General features: G+C 44.4%; 1 protein-coding gene across 5 annotated transcripts in view; it reads left to right on the forward strand.

The window, feature by feature from the left end:
* Positions 1-14,227: 14,227 nt before the first annotated feature.
* Positions 14,228-20,322, forward strand: part of BOC (BOC cell adhesion associated, oncogene regulated) — a 79,471-nt gene continuing 73,376 nt past the window's right edge. Inside the window, exons 1-4 of one of the 5 annotated variants that reach the window (XM_060098944.1) lie at positions 14,228-14,284; positions 14,437-14,538; positions 14,728-15,295; positions 19,453-19,544. The gene's annotated coding sequence lies outside the window, so the exon portion shown is untranslated. The other 4 variants (XM_060098945.1, XM_060098948.1, XM_060098946.1 and 1 more) reach the window with 4 other exon arrangements.

The following is a 20,322-nucleotide window of genomic DNA, read 5'->3' on the forward strand; positions in this document are numbered from 1 at the left end:
CTTCCAGTGCTGTGGTTATGGTCTCTCAGCTGAGAGACGAGGACAGACATATGAGATCTCTGTCACTCTGAGTGAGCATCTTGAGGGCAGAAACTAAGCCTAATTTATTTCTATTTCCTCTCTGCACATGAAACCTGATACTTAGTAAGTGCTCAGTTACTTTTGTTCATTGTTGGAGAGGGATCAGGAGAGGCATCAGAGAATCCGTGAATATGAGCTAGGCCTTGTAGCATTAATGTACAGGCTGCATCTGGCATACAGGAGGTACTCAATAAAGGAAGCTTTCCTTAGTAAGTTTGTGGAGAGGAAAAGAAGAGTAAGGCAGAGGGGCTGAGAAATAAAATGCATGCCGAGTTCAAGGAACAGCACAAGTGTGGCTAGATAGGTGTCCCCCAACCTTTTGTGTTTGTAAGAATGGCTACAGGAGCTAGTTTTGATCTGCGGAGTCCTGAGGTCTCTACACTCAGAATTTCGGATTCAGTAGCCCTGAGGGCCAGCGAGGATATCTGCATTTAAGCAAACACTACCAGTTTGTTTTCTTACAGGTAGTCTGCCAACCACACTTGGAGAGCACAGGCCTGGGGATGTGGGAAGTGGGGGCAGTGGGAGTGGCTTGAGTGTGTGGAAAGATGAAGCTGGGGTTGGTTGAGAAGAGTCTGGACTCTGTCCAGGAGGGGAGCCCTCCAGGGCTTCTAAGCAGGGGAGTGACAGGGCCTGATCTGTGATGGAAATCAACTGTTCTTACTAAAGCTCAGGGCATTTTCTCTTTGCTTCTGCTCCATTAGATATCATTGCTTCAAGGACCCTGAACAAATAACGTTCCATTAAAGCTTCCAGGTTTTGTAGGACCCAGAGTTCCAGTTACCAGTGGAATGTGAAGTTCACAGGCCGTGTTCAGGCTTGCAAGGAGAGGATTAATTAGGTAAAAAGGCAGTTGCACACATAAGTGGGTGCCCACACCCCAGTCTGGCCTAGTGTTTTGGTGCACTCATTCAGGCATACAATACTCTTTTCAGTTCTAAGCGCCACCTCTTGAAACAAGTTAAAAAGCGAGTTCCAAGTGAGATGCCCAAGTGCTGTGTTTTACGCAGACTAATGATCAACAGTCTTCTGTTTTTATGGTCCTGGCAACCACACTGGGCTCGCCCTGCTAAGGATACCATAGAAAGGAATCCCGCGTTTCACATCTGACTACATAGCTAAGTGCAGAAAATTATGTTTTAGGTTAAAAACAAAAGTGATGGGTTTACTGAAATTATTGGTTTCTAAAAATTTGTGCCTATGGGGTTTTTTTAACATTTAAAAAATGCCATATGTTTCACTGTGTTGGGACAGTGAAATTAAAATTAACATTAGTAAAGTACTTTACCCCTTGAAAAGTACTTTCACGTGTTATATCTCTATTGATTCTTAAAATAGTCTTGTGAGATAGGTATTATCATTATCCCCATTTTACAGATGAGAAAACGAAGTGAAAGTCTTACTGATTTGTTTAAATCCATACAGCTGGAAATTGTGGCTCCAGAAGCCAATCTCAGGTCTTCTGATTCCAAGATCCATGATTTCACAGTTGCTGCAGAAACCCTGGCAATCAGTGGGAATGCAGATATATCAGTTATCCCCCTCACAGCTTTATTTCTTCACACTCTCCTGTAGCTCCGCTTCACAGCTAGTTGCCTCAACATTTTGTTCCTTTCAAATATCTTTGACAGAGAGGTGAGTGAGGTCATGAAAACTATGTCTAAGTTGATGGTCAACTAGATTGGAAACAAGATTGCTTTTGAGAATGAAACTGTAAAGTTAACTCTGGTAGACAAGTGATATCCCAAATCACCTTATAGGTGTTAATAGAATGGCTCCCAAACCTGTTAGATGTTGTGACACATCTAAGAAATTATATGGCAAGCAGAAAGGGGAGTTGGTCATCATCCCAGAGACAAATGTGGCAAGACCCACTTGAGCTCAGCTTAGAGGAAGATGTGGCCCAGTGACTTGACCCATACAGGCCCAGTGGCATGGACCCCTTTGCTGTGATAATAGATGCTTCTTAAAATTTGGACCAAAAACCCTAACCCCCTTGTGTTGTTTCCATGCTCACTGAAGTAACTCTGAGATTTGACTTCCCTACTTAAGTGTCTGTGGGGTCTGAGAGATACAAGTCCCCAGGCTCTCCAGGTGAGCCCCAACCTGGGTCCTGGCCAAGCACTCACTTGCCCTTTTGAAGCATCCAGAGCAAGTCCTGGAGGTGCTGTCCATAGCTCCAGAATAGGCCTTAACATTTGTGAAGGCCAGCACTAGTCCATGGCTGCTTGAATGGGCCTCCAGTTTTTAAATGAGCAACTTAAAGTGAGAAACTGATTTTTCCATTATGCTTCAAAAAAAAATTTCCCACCTCCCATCTCTGTTGAGACATTCTGAACTTGCTGCCATTCCTACAGTGCATTTTGTTCACTCTTAGAGAACTTCAGACATGCCTTTCTCCCTTTTCTCACTTGTCTCCATCTTGCTTTGTACCTGCATGATCCCCACTCATTTTTTCAACTCTGTATTTAAGTAACTTTACAGAAAAGTTGCAAAGACAGTACAGTGAGTTCCCTTAGATCCTTCACCCAATTTCTCTATTATTACCATCCTTAACAACCAACTTCAATAATCAAAACTAAGCAACTAACATCATTACAATACTATTAACTAAACTATGGACTGTATAGATTTCATCAGTGTTTCCACTAATGTCCTTTTTCTGCTCCAGGAGTCAATCCAGGATCCCACGTTGCATTCAGTTGTCATGGATCCTTGGTCTTCTTAATCTGCAACAGTTCCTTAGTCTTTTCTTGACCTTAACACTTTTGAGGAGTATTGGTCAGTTATTTTATAGACGGTCCCTCAATTTTTATTTGTCTGATATTTTCCATTTGGGGACAAGAATACCACAGAAGTGATATGTCCTTCTCAGTGTATCATACTGGGGATGCATAACATCAAAATATCTTACCACTAGTGATGTTAACATTAATCACTTGGTGGTATCTCCTGGGTTTCTTCACAGTAAAGGCAGGTTTTTTCATCTTTGTGACTAATAAATATATTGGGGGTGATACTTTGAGACCGTGCAAACACCTTGTTTCTCTTCAAACTTTTGCCCACTAATTTTAGCATCCATCACTCGTTCTTGGCCTGAAAAATTATTGCTGTGGTGTTCTAATAAAGATTTTCTATTTCCCTAACTGCTTCTACATTTATTATTTGGAGTTCTTCTGTAAGGAAGAGCTACCCCTTCTACCTCATTCATTCAATTATTTATTTACATCAGTATGGATTCATGGATATTTATTTTGTTCTATGAGTTATAATCCAATACAATGACTGTTTGTTTTGTTGCTGAAATTTTTCCAGCTTTGGCTGCAGGTTGGCCATTTTGCCCTTTCAACACTACCCAGCCTTTTTCGGGTACTTCCTTGCTTCTCTAGCAGCATGAGATGCTCCTGTCTCAACTTGTATTTATCCCACCCCAGCCCTGGAATCAAACACTTTTCTAAGAATCCCTAATTCTTTAGATTGGAGAATGGGATGTAAAATCCAAGACTTAGGTGGTGGGTGTGCTCACTGCTACTGGGATGTCACTGCTTCTAGGCCCTCTCAGCAGACAGAGCTAGGAAATCTATGGATGAATACTAGGAGCATACTAGGTATGTATTCACATCTATATTTATTTCTGTATCTCTCTCTCTCTCACTATATATATATATATATATATATATATATATATATAGTGAGAGAGAGATATAGATATATGTATGTGTGTGTATATACATATATTATATTACATATATATATATATATATTTTTTTTTTTTTTTTTTTTTTTTTTTTTGCGGTACGCGAGTGTCTCACCGCTGCGGCCTCTCCTGTTGCAGAGCACAGGCTCCGGACACACAGGCCCAGCGGCCATGGCTCACGGGCCCAGCTGCTCCACGGCACGCGAGATCCTCCCAGACCGGGGCACGAACCTGCGTCCCCCGCATTGGCAGGCGGACTCTCAACCACTGCGCCACCAGGGAAGCCCCATATATATATATATATATATATTTTAAACCATGAGTTCATACTGATACCTCTGACTCTCATCCAAAACCATAGATTTCATTCTAGCCTTCCCTCTTTCCTTATTTGTAACTTATTACTCTGACCGTGAAAAGCCTGACTTTCATCATCTACAGTGTATTAAAGTATTTGTTCAACCCTAATATATACACCAAGTAGTTTCAGAATTGCTAATCTGTATATCCATGAAAAATAAATTTACTAACTAGAATGCAGTATTTGTGTATAGTTCTTTTTGCCATTAGCTTTACAGTATCCAGCCAAAATACTGATTTCCAAAGTAACTTAGTTCTTTTCTTCCCCACTCCATTATGGTTCTGTTATTCATTTGCAATATAGTTAGGTTCTGTTGTTGTAGTTTGTATTCCATTTGGGGCTCTTCCTTCATCCTGGTTCATTTTTTTAAATTTATATATAGTAAAATTTTCTTTGTGAAGTATAGTTCTATGAGTTTTGACAACTGCATGTTATGCATTTTTAAGTTGTTTTCTATATTCATAAAACTGACATTTTTTTTCTAGCTGTATATATCTAGGCATTTCCATTTATTTTTCAAACTGTTTTAGAACTTTATGGATTGGTCATTCCTGAGGGAGAAAAGTTTCAGCATCTCTGTGTTTCACATCAGAAGGGCCCAAGTTGAGGAGCCAACTTGTGTCTGTAATGCAGCCACTGCCTCAAATTTGGTCAAATCATGATTTTCCATCACCTAAGGAACCCAGGTCTGCACAGTCAGATTGGCTGTGATGTCAATCTATATTGGCTCTTAAGACATCAAACAGCTGATGAGGGGAGGGTTTTGGGGACCAGGGTTGAGAGAGAAAGAAATATTACAGGCTGGCAGCTGCAGCGCTTCCTTTCTCCTTTTGTTCTTTTCCTTCCTTTCTTCAGATAACAACTACCCACTACCTACCATATTCCAGAAGTTGTTCAATGATGTTTAAGGCCCAGGACCCGGCTTCAAGAGTTTCACATCAAGTAAGGAAAATTGAAAATACATCACAGTGTGAATGGCATCCCCTGTGGTTGAGAAACATGACAGGCTGAAACAATTATTAAAATGGTGAGTAGGTGCTATGATAAGGGTAAACACCAAGTGATATGGGTCCTTGGTTAACAGGCACCTCTCACATGCTGGGGAGGTGAGGTGGGCAAGGAGGGCCAGAGGAGTTAACACTTGAGCTTAGCTTTGCAGGACAAGTAGGAGTTTGGCGCAAGAGTCAGTAAAGGTACTCCAAGCAAGGGCACCACATACACAAAGACCTAGAGAAATGAATGATCTGGAATGATCTAAGGAAGCTCTATATGGTGAGGGAGGCATTAGGGTCAGGAGTGGGAAATGGTAGGATCATATTGAGGAGATACTTGCTAGGGACTGTGTGAAAGGTTTTGTGTGCTTTGCCAAGGGGGTTGATTTCACACTAAAAGTGGTGAGGTCACTGAACAATTTCAGGAGGAGAGACGGATATGGCATGATCAAATTTGCCATTTCTAAAGGTGTCTCCATCAGGAATGTGGAAAATGGACCAGTGATGGAGGCAGATGGGACATAGGGAGATTAATCAAGAGGCTTTTGCAATATGAGAAATGATGCATGTCTGGATTAGGGCACTTGCAGAAGGGACTGAATGCAGGTAATGAATTCTGGGGAGACTTTAGATGTGGCACTGCAGGAGTTAGTGACTCCTGAATGAAAATAGTGAAGAAAAAGGAGGCACCAAAGATGATTCCCAAGTTTTTCTGACAGCTAGATAGATCATGGTGTTACTCACTAAGGCAGTTTGATTTCAGACTAACTTTTTTTTTTTAGTGTACATCAGACAGATATAAAAAAAAAGAGAGAAAGAAGCAGATTTTTTTCTGCTAAATAAGTGGGGTTTTGCTAATATTACTCATATTCATTGAGGAGGAACCAAATAAGAAAGTCTCACTGCTCCATGCCATCATTCTTAGACCCCACTGTAGAATAAAGGAGATGATTCCATCCCAAGGGAGAGTAGAAAGTTACAGTTTCAGGAAAGTTTGCCTTTGGTGTGTTCAGGCAACTTCATGGGAAGGTGGTCAGTGTGCTTACACAGAGCCTTATACTCAGAAGGGCCTCTTGCTTGGTTTTAATCTCTGTGGCCGCCATCTTGAAAGTCTGTCTTTGAATTTGTGTTTTGTAAATGAAGTTAGACTGGACAATGAAGCATACGCTGGAGGCTTGGAGTCTCAGCTCACATGTGGTCCTGCCGCCCTCTTCCTCCCTGGGATAATTTCTCAGCTGTGCATTCCTTTGAACCCTCGTGCCCTAGTTTCCCCCAGCCTTCCCCTCCCCATACCTGCTCCTCAGTTGCCTTCTGCCCCAGGTGGGGGCCTGAGCATAAATATGGGGAGGGTTGGGGTACAGCATGTACTCACCCTGCATCTCAGAGAAGGGCAAAGCAGTGGCTGTCCCCACCCTAGGCTGGCAGGTCCACAGACTTTCAGCAGAAACCTGGACATGGGCCTCTAGCCCATCCCCTAGTGTGTCTTGGTGTAGGGATTACAACCCCTTGGGGGTCACCTTTCTGCTGTGGGTATGAAAAAGGGAGATTGACTCCATGACTCCTGACTGGGACCCTCCCTGCATTTTCATTTTGCACTGAACTCTGCAAATAATATAGCCTACCCCTGGGTGTGTTGACCAATGGCAGAAAATGGTGTATGGAATTGTTCCAACTCATCATGCCTCCTCCAGAAACTAGGAACTTTCTTGACCTGTCAGAGGAAGAACAAGACATTCAAGGAAGGGTCAAAGAGGGTGCAAAGCAGAGACCAGGTCAGGAATGAATCCCGTTGCCACAGACTTTTGGAAAAGACTCAAGCCCCTTCTTTTTGGGACCAGAGGGGCGTGGTCCTGACTCTTACTGATTGTGACCAGACTTTTAGGGGCTGGGCTGCACACACACAATAACCTACAAATCATTTTTAAAACATTCAACTACTCACAAATAAGTATGCAAGTAAAAATGACAAAACCTGAATAAAGTCATTGATTGATATATCAAAGTCAGTTATTAAGATATTGTTAAGATATCTTTAAGATATTGTACTACAGTTAGGCTAGATATTGTGTTCCAGTTAGGGGGAAATCTCTGTATTATTTCTTACAACCCATGTGAATCTATAATTAACTCAAAATAAAAAGTAAAAAAAAAAAAATATGCCAATCATGTGCTATCATTTCAAACGTACCGTTAGCATCTAAATGCAAAATACTAAATAAGAGCCATCCAACTTTATATTTAAGACAAATCAGTCTTTAAATGCTTTAGGCAAGAGCCTGGTTTTTGATAACTATGATTTCGCCTCAGGTGCAGTACCAGTTATTGGTATCCTTTCAACATTCCAGACTGTATAGATCCATCAGGCTTCAACTGCTATGACAGAGATACTTGATTTTATTAATTCTTCGTTCAACTATTTATATATGGGGCACTCATTTTGGGCCAGGTATCAGGCTGAGCACTGGGGGTACAAAGATGAAGCAGGGATCGCCTTTGTGCTTGAAGATATTCCAGTCAAGAGGAGAAGTCAGATGGACCCACAGTTAACCACTACAGTGCTCATGATAGATGCTGTAATAAAGGTAAGAAGAGGGGTCCATAGAAGAGAAGTGAAATTGGGGAGGGGAGGTTCAGGCATGTTTTCCTAGAGGAGGTAGTGTTAGAGGAAAATCTTAAAGAGTAAGTAGGAGTTAGGGGAACACAAAAGAGAAGAAAAGGTTTAAGTCAGGGAAGACAGGAATTGGGCAGGCTGGGAAGCATGAGAAATTGTGGTGCTTTGAGGAAGGGCAAGGAGATGCCGGAGCACAAGATACAGGTAGATGGGCTATGGGCGAGCCAGGCTGGAGAGGTGGGCTGGACCAGAGCAGGGAGCACTTGTCCCCTTATACCAAGGGAGCTGGGAGCCACTCATAAACTTTAAGTAAGGTAGTGACATGACTGATCCTGTCTTCACCACTCCTGGATAAATAAGGACAAGGCTTATGGATTTTTTTTTTTTTTTTAAGGAATAAGAGAATCAGTGGGCTGTATAATTCATTTTCTTAGTCCTTCCTTATCCCAGGCAGAGATTCATAGGTAAGGTGCTTCTCAAATTGGGCCCACCAAGCCTCAAATGATTCCATTTCCTTGTTGATGAATCCAACCAATAGAAGGCAAAGAAGATGAATCTGGGTTCTGAATCTGAGTTGGAGAGGTAGTGGGGAGGCTCATACAACATCACCAGCCTAGTATCTCTGTCTTCCTCTCAACTCCCCTTTCTTCCTCATGGCCTCTGCCCTGAGGGCTACTCCCTGAAACCCAAAGAAGTGGGGTGGGGGAGGTTAAGGTGGGGCTCAGCTGGTTTTCTGTTGCTGTGACCAAAAGTCCTAGTAAATCCCTGGTAACTCATGAAAGAGAAAGAAAATAATATATTGAGAGCAAAACAAGCAAGCACACTACCTGTCTCTAAGCTTGCCATGGCAGCTTTGGCATTTGATTCTGCTCTGCTCAGTCCCCGAAACATTGATTCCCCTCCGTGGAAGCATCTCATCGCTAAATACCCTTCCAGGGTGTGTGAGAAACTCCTTCCCTCTTAAATGGCTGACTGAACAAATTTAACGGAGGCTGTTACCCACTGAGTTCGGTATCAAAGCTCTGAGGTCAAGTTCTCCTTGAGTTTTTGCTTTTATCTGGAGTCTTTCGCCTCCTGCCCTCCACTGCCATCAGCTTCACAATATCAGACAGATGGAGTCTGGGCAGCTCCAGGATCCACGTTTCTCAGCCTAACACACGAGGAGGGTAGGGGGAGAAAGGATGGAGGGAGTTGACGAATGTAGGGGTTTCATTCGGGACTAAATGGGGCCTGTGCTTGCATCAGAGGATCTTATATCGTGGAAAAATGGAGTCTCTTAGAACTCAGTGTCAATAGACGGATTCCATTTGTCTGAGACTTAAGGAGTGTGCAAAATCAAGCATGCAGCATGGGTAATGGAAATGGCCTTGTATTACTCTATTTCCCATTTCTCTGTCCTAGCTGTACCTCTGACTCAAACTTTTACTGATATAACTACCACTTATAGAGTACCCACCAAGGGTTATATTAAATATATATGTAAAATAATGGTCAAGGCATTGGAACTGACCAATCAGAATAAGTGCTAACTGTAAACAACTGGTATAGTTGCACCAGATGACCCACTAAGAGTCATATACTGAGAGATACTTCATATATATTATTTTGAATTTTCACAGATAAAGAAAGTGGGATTCAGAGTATCCAAGCTCATAGAGCTTAAGACTGGATCCAAATCCAGATTGATCCCACAATCTTGCATTTTTATGTCATCCTCCCCCTAGGGTACCTTTGTCTGTAGGCAGCCTCAAGGGAATCTGGAGAATGATTCCTTAAAGTCAAAGAACACATGGCCAGTAGGAACACCTGAGCTAGCAGTGCTGGACGACAGAAGTCAGTCCCAGCCAGCTCAACTTGAATGGGGAGTAGATGGCATTGTACCAGGCTCACCTGTAATCCTGCCTCAACCTGCAATTTAGGGTTTAATTACACACTGTCTTGCATTGTTTACTAGTTGTTGCAGAGGTCAGTCTTATACTTTTATCATCATTCTTCATTCAGTCATCAAATATTTTTGGAGCAACTGGGCACATTCCTTCTCTGGCAGCCCTTGTGATAACCAGCATGCAGAGGTAGGCTAACTCAGATAACTAGTTAATGGCCCACTAAAGAGCAAATGAGAGCTAATTTGCCTTTTTATTTTTTTTCTTTTTGTCCGTGCCATGCACCTCGTGGGATCTTAGTTCCCCAATCAGGGATCTAACTCATGCCTCCTGCAGTGGAAGTGCAGAGTCCTAACCGCTAGACCACCAGGGAATTCCCTAATTTTCCTAATAATAAATTAATGAATTAACTTTTGCATTTATTTTGAAAATGTTTTCAGATATTGCTTTAATAAATAAAAATTATACATTCAACAGCTAGAATTTGAAACTAGGAAGTTGGACGCACAAATATTTTATTTCTAGCACCTCTGATCAAGATAAAATGTCTTTATCCAAACATTAGCTTTGGGAATAAGAATGTATACAAAAGCCAGTTTTCTTATTATCGTTAGTACTGTGAATTTTAATATCTAGTCTTTAATCTAGATATCTTAACTCATACGTCAGAACAGCATTCTCTTAAGGTATACAATCCTTGGACTCTTCTGTTAATTACAGTTAGTAAGTCACCTTAGCTCTTTGAATGTATTTGGATGTCCTATTAAAAAAAACAGTCATTTGGAAGCCCACAAAAGATTCCTTAATGGCTTGACAAAATTCAAGCATCTTCTTAATATGCCTTTCTTACTCCACTAAGAAGCCTGTAACTCATGAAAACAGTTGCAGGGAAACCATAGGTTGCACTTGAAAAACCCCAGGTTTCAGAATTAGTACCACCACTTAGTTGCTAGGGATCTTAGGCAAGTTACTTGAGTTTCCATATCTGTAAAATGGAGATAATGAAACCTATGGGAAAGGGTTGCTGTGGGGATTCGAGATTACACATACACACAGAATCCAGTCCAGAGGCTGTGAGCAGTAAGTGCTCAAAAAGTGTTAGTTTATTTCTCAGGGGGTTGTTGGGAAGGTTAAATAAGATCATAAATATAACTGAGCTCACATAGTAAGAAATTACTGTTCCACCCTTCCCACTTGAGCATTGTCTCCACTGTAGTGAATATTTGGCAGTTGTTTTCTTTATCTGTGTAGTCATCCAATCTGGACAATTCAATCAAGTCTCCACTTGGAGCCTTGTGTTTGATGATCTCATTGTTGTGGAGATCTGAGAGATGAAAATATATATTGGAGCCACGACAGGACAGTTTTGCAATAGCAGCCAAAAGGCCTTAAAACGTTCTGTCCGTTGATCCAAAACTCCTACTCATAGGAATTCACCTTTAGGAAATAATCAGAATTATAAATAAAGATTTATGACAAGATGTTTAGTCAACTGTGATGCATGATCATAATAAAAATAGAAATAATCTAAATACATGACAATAGGAGAATGGTTGAATAAATAACAACCTCTCTGAATAGCACACAGCTGCTTAAGTTGAACTTTGGAGAAGATTTAATGACATGGGGAAAATAATCACATTTCAACGTTAAATTTAAAAAGTAGGATCACAACTTGTGTATACAGTGAACACAATTTTACAAAATATGTAAGTACCAGATGAATCAGTGAAGAAACTGACCCCTAAGTTAATAAATGCATAAGAAAAAAATACAAAATATTGAATAAAGGTATCCATTTATGCTACCCTTTTAAACATCTTCCAGTTCTGATCAATTAAAATCATATACTCAGTGAAGATGAACTATGGATTTGTATGATGAGAAACAAAAACGAGAAGAATGACTAGAAAAAACACTCTGTTAACAGTGGTACCCGTGGGTAGTGGGATTAAGGTAATTTCCCCCTTCTTTGTGCTTTTCCATATTTTCTAAATTTTCTTCAATGAACATATTTTATCATGAGGAAAACAGATTTATATTAAAACAGGGGAGATTATCAAGTCCCTATTTCTCTCTGCCTATGTGTTAGTAATTTTCTCAGCACAATTCTTTCCAGATATCCTTCACCACCAAGGTGCCGCCGTCCATATGATACAAGTGGAGTGTCTACAACACACTAAGGAGGTAGCATCCTCTCTTCATGTCACTCGCTGCGATTCCTTCCAGTTCACTCTGCACAGTTTACTGATATGCAGCTTATATGGATCTACAGTCCCTGCCTACCCACCCCCAACATAATAAATGTGACGATCACTTCCACACTAAATGCTGCTTTCTTTTTTTTTTTTTTTTTTGCAGTATGCGGGCCTCTCACTGCTGTGGCCTCTCCCGTTGCGGAGCACAGGCTCCGGACGCGCAGGCTCAGCGGCCATGGCTCACGGGCCCAGCTGCTCTGCGGCTTGTGGGATCTTCCCAGACCGGGGCACGAACCCGCGTCCCCTGCATCGGCAGGCAGACTCTCAACCACTGCGCCACCAGGGAAGCCCAATGCTGCTTTCTTGATAGAGGCCCAGATAGCCCCCAAGGAAGCAAAACACCAGAGGGATTCACCATGAACAAAGTGGAGAGTAGCAGAGAGCACCTGATCACAAGCCCACACTTTGTTTTGAGATGGCTGGGCGGTTAGAGTGGGGTAGGGATGGTAGGGATAGGGAAACTAATAAAGAGGGGAAGGGAGAATTAGGCAAGGAGCTTGCTCCAGGCAAAGGGAGAGAGTTCAGAGATACAATGTTCTTACAGGGGTAATAATAATAAACACAATTATGTTAATACAAAGAGTCATAAAAACAATAAACACATGTGAGTTGCCAACAGTGTGCTTGGTGCTGCGGCAGAAATAAGCCCTCTCAGTTAGGCTGTGATCTGCATTCTGTCTGAACTCTGTGGGAAAGATGAGCAGCCCCACGAGCAGCCTGGGATGGGATGGGGGGAAGCACAGGCCATGGGTCTTTCTCCTGGTGAAATAATGCTGGTAAGGACTTCAACCTTCTTTGTTTTCTGTTGTGCTCTGACTGGTTGACTCAGGGTTCAGGGGACACCCAAAGGCCAGAATGGAGGAAATCAAGAGTCCTAGGAGAAAGTCTTTGGAAGAAGACAATGGGAAGGGGTAAGAGGCATCTTTGAGATGTTGATCAATGAATAGTATGTAAAAGAATATAGATGAATCAATATGAGAGTCTCATACATAGTTTCCTCATTGGTATCCCACATTATCAGTGAGAGTGGTAGTTGGAGTCATCTTTGAAAAACAGACAGCTCAATACTCTGCTGGGGGCTCTGGGGAGAGGGAGTGTTTTCACTGCAGTGGAAGGCTAGCTGGCCCATTCCCTTGGGAAATTGAGAGTTCTGTACCCAGGAGGGGCCCCAGGCCTGTACTCGTGAGTTGTGCCCTAGAGCAGGACAGTAAGAAGGTGGAAGCTGATATGGGCATTGAGTGGAGAGAAAAATAGGCCTTGGAGAATGTTAGGGGGAGAATGTTGGAGATTAAGAGAAGGAAAGTGGGGAGGGAGGGAACTGGAGAAGAAAGGAGCGGAAAGAATACAAGTGCGTAGTTCAAGGAAGGAGTTTATAGTCTTTTTCACCTTGTTGAAAATGGATCATCCCCTTTATCCACTTTCCCCTGGGGACAGACCCAAGAATCCAGGCACGTGGAGCTGAACGTTCCAGATACATCAATAAAGGAACTGGCTCATGCCTGGATTTCCAAAGGCAAGAGAAAAAAATAGTACAACATATTAATTAAAAGATCTTTGTGTTGCCCTTTTAAACATCTTTGGATTCAGCTTCAATTAAAATCATATACTTGGTGTAAAGTATGCATTTTTACTGATGAGAAACTGAAGAAAACAAAGTTGAGGCCCAAAAAGGTTAGGTGACTTTCTCAGAGCCACATGGCAGCTTGCTGCCTCCCGGTGCGGCTCTCCTGCCATAAAGGAGGCAGCACCTTCCTTCCCCCGACTCCCCCCCCCCCCCCCCCCCCGCCCCGCCTGTCCGCTTTCAGAACGGCTCCTTCCCACTTTGGCACAAACTCCAGCAAACGCCTGCCTTAACCCTTCTGGGTCTCGGTCTCCTCAGCCTCAATATAAGGGTGTGGACTGGATGACCCTTCACTATGTTTCATCACTTACAGATTAAGAAGGAGACCATTTGCCACCAACTCAGTACGTGCTTGACTTCTCAATACCGTGGAAAAGTAGTTTTTAGAACGTGGCCCTGGACACACAGCATCAGCACCACCTGAGAACTTACTAAAAATGCAAATTCTCGGCCCTACCTCAGACCCTACCGAAGCCGAAACTCTGGGCGTGGAGCTCAGCAACCTGTGTTTTAATAAGCCTGCAGGGGGTTCTGATGAAGCTCAAGTTTGAGAACCGCTACTCTGGATGTTTTTCTGCCCAACACTAAAGGGAGGGCTTAACACGCACACGCGCACAAGGACGTAACTAACTTTTCTCTGTGGCCGCTACCCCCTCCCTCGCCTCCCCCCTCCCCAATCCTTTTCCTCGCTCTTCCATCCTGGGATGATGAATGGAGGTCAGGGCAGGGCGCTGTCAACGGAGGAGGACGCGGCGAACCCTCCCTTTCCCGACCCACCGGGTGGGTCGGCGGGGAGGTAGCATTGGGGCTGTGGTTTCCTTATAAATTTCTCGACAGCCGCTGCCCCATTTTGTGTGTGTGTGGGGGGGGGGTAGGGGCGCGTTTAACAACAGAGTTTACTTTTAATGATTTATCCAATCATTTGTTTGCAGAATGAAGGAGACCATTAAGAAGGGGGGGTGTCCGAAAAAGACTTGGGGAGAAGAGACTGGACGAGAGGAGGGAAGGATTGCGTAGCAGAGCAAGGGTCTGAGGTGAAGCTAAAGAGAAGTGGGGGTTCCGGGGAGCCCGTGGGTGTGGGAGAAAGGCGGAGGACTTTGCTTTTGGTACCGGAAAGAAAGTGAAGTTTGGGGAGAGCACGGGACTAAGGCGCAACAGAAAGAAAAATGGGTATTAGGAGAAAAACTGAGTTTGGGGGGACTGTTTTTTTTTTTTTTTTCCAGCTTCCTTTCCAAGACTTTCTTTGCTCCACTTTGCTCCTCCCCCTCTTCCCCGCCTCCTCTCCCCCCTCCCCCTCCTCCTCCTGCGCGGTAATGGGAGGCTCCTAGGCAGAAGCAAAAGAAGGAATTGTTTGCGAGTTCAGTCATCCAAAAAAGCTTCTTCCATATGGAGGGACCGGGTGCGCAGGGCGCGGCGTCCCCTGCCTTGTCCTCCCGCTGCTGCCGCCGCGGCCCCCGCTTCCTGCCGCAGGGACCCTGAGCCCCGGCCCGCCGGTGTCAGACGCCGCGAGCGCACACGCACACTCACACTTACACACACACGCGCACACACACTTCCACTCACGCCCGCCGCAGCCGCACGCACCCGCACGCGCCCTCCCTCCCCGGCCCGCAGCTTCTCGGTCCGGGGCTCCTTTGTTGCTCCCGCGGCCGCCGCTCTCCCGTATTGTGTGTCCCCGGGTGTCACTGTGCGGGTTGTGTGTCCGTGCGGCACCGGGCTGTGTGGCTCTCTCCGCGCCCACCGCGCCCCCGGGCCCCGGCTCACCCTTCCCAGGAGCCGGCTGCACCAGAGGTGAGTCACGTCGCTGAAGTTTGTTTTCTTTTCATAAAAAGTTGTGTTTATTTGTTGGTTTGGGGAGGGGAGGGGCGGGAGGCGGCCGCAGGCCGGGCGATACCGAGGAAGCCCCGGCGGGTGGCTGGTGGGGACGCGCCGGCGGCGGGAGCGGGTCCCAGCGCTCGGCCCGCGGGCTCCGGCGGGGGGCTGCGGCGGAGGCGGGCGGCGGGGTGCCGGGTTGCCGCCTCCGGGCTTGGGGGCGCCGCATCTCGTTCCGTGCGGGTGCGATCTGTACGGTCGTTCCCGGAAGCTTCCCGGTGGAAGAAGGGCCCGGACAGCCTCCCAAACTTTCCCGGAGGTTGACACCGGTCTCCGACTACCCAGCGCGGGGCTCTGGGGAGAAACCCACATGGGGTCGGCAAATACACAGCACCACCGCACACCCATTTGGCCTCTTAGGGGGTGAGGGTTTACCGTCTCGGCGTTTAAAAATAATAATAATAAATAAATTTTAAAAATTAAAAAAAAAACAAAAAACTAAACCCAAATGAGGGACCGAACGGACCGGGAGCAAAACAGTCCCAGAAAAGCATCCCCCGCTAGAGGGGTGGAAGGGCTGAGGCTGAAGTGAGGGTGTCCAGAGGTGTCTGTGGGTTTGGGGCAGCGTCGGGAGGAAGTGTGGGTGTGTGGGTGTGTGTGTGTGCGCGGGCACAGCGTCCTCCTGGGGTTGTTCTCTTGGCGGTTTTTGTTGGTGTAACTGTGAGAGGTTGGGAAATGATCCTTTGGAACAAGTGGGAAGGGGCTGTGGAGAAGGGCCAGGAACCCAGGAAGAATTTTCTGCTGGATTTTTGAAGGCTCTGCTTAACTTCCAGGGTGCCCAGCGTTAGTTTGCTCTTCCAGATGGTAGGAGGATTTTGAGGGCTGGATGTGCAGGCAGACCTGGTGGAGTTTAAGGAGCCCTAGGGATTTGTTTGCTTAGTTTTGTTGTGGGTATGGGATTGCAGTGGCAGTGTTACTTGAAAGGTTGTTGTGTGCCTCCAGAGATGTGGCAGTAGAGCTAAGAATACCCAGACCACACACCAACGATCCTAAACAGGCACTTTCTGGGCGCGGTGGGCTGTTCTGCCTCTCCCCCGTCCCTTCTCAGCAAGTTCAAATGGGTTTGCATAAGTTTTTGACCCAGACTTACCTCTTTGAATGGACTGAGTGAAAAGTACGTTTTGGTTTCAGGCCCTTGTGCCACCTCCAAGTGCCTGTACCCAGCTCACATTTGTCACCTAGATCTTTGTTACCCAGAACTTTGCAAACGCTCGCCATTGAATGAATGAAATTTTCAAAATTCTTGAATGCACAAACATTTCTGATTTATTCCACTATTGGGCCCTAAGCAGGCAGCCTAGCCCTGTGATGGTTTTTCATCTCTTTGGTTACAGGCAATAAATCAATATCCATTTTCTCAAGGGCAGCATGACAGTATTTAAACAGTCTCCTTGGACTAAGGTGGGGACTGATGCCCCCATACATCTGTCCAACCTGTTTCCTGAACTTAAAGTGAATCTGAGGCAAGAGTTTGGCCGTTTTGAGGTATGTAACAGGTTTCCCAGGAACGTTTCTGAGGTCTTATAATTGGTACTTTTTAATGGTTTCATAATTGAAATCTACAAGTTTCCCATGGTAATCTTGAAGCACCTTGGGGTCAGTGGGACAGACGGCAGGGTGAAAACAGAAGTGGAGTTATGATTTTCCTGCAGGATGAGTTTTTGGAGCGAGTGTATGGAAAATGAAAGAAGTAAGAGTTGCCGCTTTGCTGACATTGCCTGCCCCCAACTATCGCTTAAAGTTTGGCCCTTTAGGAGGCCGGAGGCTGTCTACACCTATGAAATCTGAGGAATGAGATGTCAGACACTGTCTCATTCATCCTCTGTCAAGAGATCTCAGAAGAGGAACACTGCAAGAAACAGCTTCTTGGGAGAAATTGCCCAAGCCACAGCATTGGCTTTACTGAGGAGAGGAAGTTGATAGAGTCCAGGATAGTTGGTTCCTTGACCACAGTTGGGTTGGGGGGAGGGCGGTGGGATAGAGGGAACCCTGCTTAGCTGTTGATTGGTTGGCCAACTTGAATAAGAGGGTGATGTTTATTCCTTTATATTCTCCAAATGGGTCCAAGAGATTTTCCTTTCTTTGAAATGCTCTTTCAAATGTTTGGGCTCCTAGCTCTCTTCAACAACTTATCTGTGGTTTCCATACCCTAAGAAGGAGTAGGAGATTTTACTCAGGAGATAATTCAGTTGACTTCCCCAGGAATCCCCAGGGTATAAGCAAGGATGGTGAGAAGTGAACCTGGTGGTCACAATATTCCATGGGACCCTAGGGTTCTGAGTTCAGATTTCGACAAAGTCACCAGTATGGTTAATGAATAAGGGTTTTCCTTTCTGTGTCTTTTAAATAAGCGGTAGAAGCTGAAGAGGACCCAAGTGCACCAGATAATTGCTTCCAGTACTTTCTGTCCTCTGAGTAAGAAAGTATTAACCTGGCACCAGAAGATATTGTACATTGGGAGTTTGCTTTCTTTCCTCCAAACTCCAAGCCTTCTTGCTATCTGTGAAAATAAGGAGGAGGGTGGATGGATATTGGGGAGGGAGAGAAAAGAAAGTGATTTGTTACATTTTTTAAAGTGTATTTACTTTAACATATGGAACTTATTGTCATCTCCATACTTCAATTCAGCAAAAATTTATAGCACATCAGACCCCAGACTGGGAGCTTTTTTTGTCCCAAGAAAATAAGCTTTCTTAGTCAAAGGATGTTTCTCCAAACGACCCTCCCCTCCCAATTTTTATTTTTTGCACAAGCATCTACTAATAATAATAAAAAAAGTGTTTTAAAGTTACCCACGTTGCCATACTATAACTGTTTTTGTTCATCCATGTGCGTACATACTTTTCACATAGCTCCGATAAAAGTAAAGACTTGTAGTCAGACAGTCCTGAAGCAGCTCTACACTTTTGACCAAAGACTCATAGGAAGCAGGTATATCCAACCACTTCGCTATTGCTGGGAACAGCCTAAATCCTGAGAGTGCTCCCACGTGGAACCTTAACATGTAATATTTTCATCATTTATGAGGCTGGATCAAATATTTGGGGCTGGAGGGTGGGATGGAAGAGGGTGTTTGTTTTTAATCTAGAAATCCATGTTTACAAAAAGCCTTCCTAAATAGGACTCTTGCCTCCTTGGAGCCCTCAGGGTTGGAAATGGGTAGAGAAGGGGAGGTGGAATCTGGAAGTAAGACTTAAAGGATCCATCTCAAGTGGCACTGCCCTGAGGATTAGGAAACTTGGCTTGGACCCCTGGCTCTCCCTGTGGACTCCATTCACACGGACTTGATCCACTGAGCTAATTGATCACTAAATCTCCATGACCACTGAGTTAGCTCCTTCCCCAAGCTTGCCCAGTCTCTCCCGCCCTTCCTTTTATTATTCCGCCATCCTACCATCTTTTCCATTTCTGCCACCACCATGCTTCCTCATGCCTTTGACAATTGCTGACACATGGCTGGACTCCCCACTGTCTACCCATCACCCCCCTACCCTCCCCCCCCCCGCCAACACCCATCGTCCGTCAGTCCCATAAACTCATCCTCCAGTCTAAGCTCACAATCTGAATTTCTTAGCCCTCTCACATGTGGTTCTGTCTCATCTCATGATAATATTACCTTAATAGGACCCTTCTGCTCCAGCCGGACCCCTCTATTAGCCGACCCTTGATTTTGGAGGGGCTTCACTCCTGCTGCTGCCTTACCAGCCCCAGCCCCTTCCCTGTTAACCCACCTTACTTCGTATGAGGGCTGCTGATAATGTGTTCTGAACAGATATTTGGTGAATATTGGTGAAAATGGACCACTGGATGCAAAGGTAATGGTTTTGTAAGAGCAACAGACTGTTTTCAATGTAATCCTTGTCCTTCATCTATTGTTCAGTTCATTTCTAGCAAGGGGCCAGGTAACTGGAGATTTAAGGAAGCCTGTGGTTTAGAAAAACTGCTTTTTCTCTGTTTTCTTATTTGTAAAATGGACTAATAAGGAATTACTCTGGTTTATAGCAATGTACCTTATCAAAAGCAAATACTTTCAAAGTGTTTATTTATTTTGTTTGAGTCGCTTTCTTTTTCCTCAGGCCCAGAACAAGCTTCCTGGAACCCGTGACCCATGAAGTCTTGTCAACATTCACATCGTCTGAGGGTATCAGCAATGAAGTAGAAGAAGCAGGTGAGGTTTTCTGCCCATAGTCTAATATCTCTAGCCTCTTGGGTCAGTCATATTTTTATGTTTTATGTTTCTGCTTGAAGATAAGAGTGTTTCCCATCCTTCAGTATTGAAAGGGTCCAGTTTTGAGTGGAATCTGAACTAAACAAGTTGGTTCTAGTTCAGCTCGGATACTCTTATAGTCAGAGCCTGTGGTGGCCTCTTTCCCCTGGCGTGACCATGTCACCCCCCCCCCTTTCCCTGTGGCAAATTCTGTTCCACATGTTGGTTATAAACCATTTACTGTGGATTTGGAGCCCAAGACTGCTGCGGAAAAGTCCTGCTTAGGTTTGGATGAGGAAAGTCCCGTGTTTATGTGTCTACCGATGGTATTACAGCAAATGCCTTCTCATCTGATGTACTGGGTGGTGTTTATCTCACAAAACCCAGAGGGATTCCGTGTCATACCATCTTCTGAAATAAAGTTAGGAAATAGTTTCTCTTTTCCTAATGGTGAATTTGGCCTTATCTTCAAAGAAGGCCTTTGATGTTTGGGACGGGGTTATTGGGCAGTAGAGGAAATTGTAGGAGAAAGATCAGAGCCAGTGATACACAGTCAACTTAACTTGGTTGCCAGAGAAAACGTTGAGGAAAGTCTCAACTAGTTCTCCTAGTTAGTAACAGGAAAGTATATATTATGGGTTGAATAAAAAGTCATCCAAAAGGAGCTGAGCAGCAGAAAATATGGAAAAGAAATGTTTATTCTTCTCCCAAATGAGTTTGGACAGCATTGGACAAGATG

Source organism: Mesoplodon densirostris, chromosome 5 (genome assembly GCF_025265405.1).
Source record: "Mesoplodon densirostris isolate mMesDen1 chromosome 5, mMesDen1 primary haplotype, whole genome shotgun sequence".
NCBI lineage: Eukaryota > Metazoa > Chordata > Mammalia > Artiodactyla > Ziphiidae > Mesoplodon > Mesoplodon densirostris.